The following is a 2,381-nucleotide window of genomic DNA, read 5'->3' as shown; positions in this document are numbered from 1 at the left end:
TCTGCCAGACTCCTTGGGCTCTCCCTCTGGCTAGCGAGGCTACTTCAGCAGCAGCAGCAATGGCCCAGACCCCCACTGCTGCCAGCAGTTCAGCCTCGGCTCGACTCCCACAGTGGGTGCTCTGGCTGCTGACATCTCTGGGTGAAGATGCTGCAGACTGTGATAGGATCCTGTGTTGTTTGGAGCCAGTTTTTGCCAGTGTTGCAGTGTATATTTGAGCTGGCAACTCTGGTCTTTGTTCTCAGGGTCATTTTTTCAGTGGAATAGTCACACAGGTAGAGCTGGTACCCCTTACACACACAGGAGGGTGGCCCTGGCCACAGTCCTGCTCTCCTCACAGCCCAACAGCTGTTCTGTGTGTATCAGTGGCGTCCAAATTCTAAATGTACTAGTTGTGTGGTAGCATTCCTTGGGGCAACTTCATTTTAGTATCAATAATAATTCAGCACAGCAGATGACATCTTGTTTTGCAAAATGAGCAGCTTTTTCTCTTGAGAATATCTCTTGATTTGTCCCTAGGCCCCGCAGCAGCTAGTGTTATCAGCATCTGCTGGCTCCCCAAACAGAGGTGTGTAACACCCTCCCACAGGTCATCACTTCAGGTTAGCAGCACATGGTGGGCAAGTGTCCATTTGCCCTCCAAACCCACACCAGCACAAGTCCAATGGAGTCTACAGCCAGGTCTGAGCTGCCACAGGTACCTTCTGCGGCTGGAACTGCTGGATTTTGGAGTCACATCCATGCAGACCTGACCTCCCTATGGTCCTTGGGTGAAGCACATGCCAGATAGTTTTATTTCAGTGCCAGTCCTTCACTGACAAAGGACACAGTGTTAGGATCCTGCAGCAATTTCCCAGGTATTGATTTCCTCTTAGCTTTGCCTCCTCCAGTCTCCATGCCATGCTTTAAAAAATTGCCCCTGTCTATTCTGGGTGTGCGACGTATGGCTTCAGCTAAGCCCAGCAGCATGTGAAATGGTCCTGCTCACCTTGTGAGGCTGCAGCTAATGACACTGAGAAGTAACTCATCAAATGGCAAAAAAAATCCCAACCATCCCGTATTCTCAGCTATCAAAAGCTTTTCTGTACTTCTCCAAAACGGCACAGATGGTGGTTGTCGGTCCCCAGCTTCTCCAGTCCCCACCACTCCTGAGAGAGCCCCACACAGCTGTTGTCTCAGGTTTTCTTTTACTTGCAAGCTGTGGTGGTGACTAACTTATCACAAATACCCTAATTGTAAACTAAACAGAGCTGTCTAAGATCAAAAGTTGTATTTTTTGCCTGTTTGCCATCTTAGAGGGAGAATGGAAGACATTTTTGGTTCAACTGTCTTATTGCAAGTGGCAGAACTAAGGCACGTTATAAATTAATTGTTCATCAATCATTTAATTATATTGTCCGTTACTGGTGTGTACACAGTAACTTTCATTCCTGAGTTCTTTGAAAAAAGCAGTCATTTCTGTGGAAGGCAAGCAAACAAAAATGAGATGAAAAAGACAAGATTTGGCTCAGTTTTTTCTAAGGAAGAAGCAGAGGAGCCAAAACTTAAACCCAGCAGGTGTGGTGAGACTTGCCATTAGAAAATTATATGAGACTTGGTTTTTCCACCTTGGACGGATAAAGTGCTGGCATTTGGATCTTCAGATCCTACGGACTCAATCCTCTGAACATCAATAGATTTCCCAGGGAGAATTTTCCCTTGAGGAATTCAGAGTGGTAGGAAGCTGAATACGAACGTTTATCAAAATAATCTCAAGGAAGGAGTCCCTCTGGATGAGAGGGCGGTTTGCACTGCGAGAATGAGTCTGAAACAAGGGATCAGATTAAAAATAGACAAAATAAATCAGTAATTCAACATGTGCAAGAAGCGCGATCAGAAAGGACTGTCTCACAGTGTTAAAAGCCTGCTTGAAAAGCCTACTTAATCTTCAAACGTTAACCTATCACTGAGACTACAATGGAACAAATGGCACCAGCCTGGGAGATGTGTATCTGTCAGGAGGCCTGATGAGCTCTGCGGGTGAGATCCACTTATGGAGCCTGTACCTGTCTGGCTGTTTATTTCCTGGCAGAGCTTCAGCGTCGCCCAAGTGAACTGCCAAGAGTTTCAGCCAGGTGTCAGCATGTTACACTCAGCTGCAGGCTTGAGAGTTACTGGTTCCTGAATTTCTGGCTCTCTACATACCATCTCCTTTCTCTTCCAACCCTGGCAGACAGAGCTCGGACTCCAGGGGTGAATCTCAATAATCAAGGGGTTTGTCTTTGGTCTTACCGCTCTTATTTAAGTTTGGAAAGGAGCCTGGGCTGGAAGGTTACGCTGCATGTTCCAGCCAAAATCAGTGAACAGGGCTTCAGTCCTAACCCTGCCACCGACTCGTGACG

The sequence above is a fragment of the Calidris pugnax genome, unplaced genomic scaffold, assembly GCF_001431845.1.
Source record: "Calidris pugnax isolate Ruff unplaced genomic scaffold, ASM143184v1 scaffold55, whole genome shotgun sequence".
In the NCBI taxonomy this organism is placed as follows: Eukaryota; Metazoa; Chordata; class Aves; order Charadriiformes; family Scolopacidae; genus Calidris; species Calidris pugnax.
The sequence above is the reverse complement of the archived record's forward strand: the minus strand, read 5'-3'. Positions refer to the sequence as shown.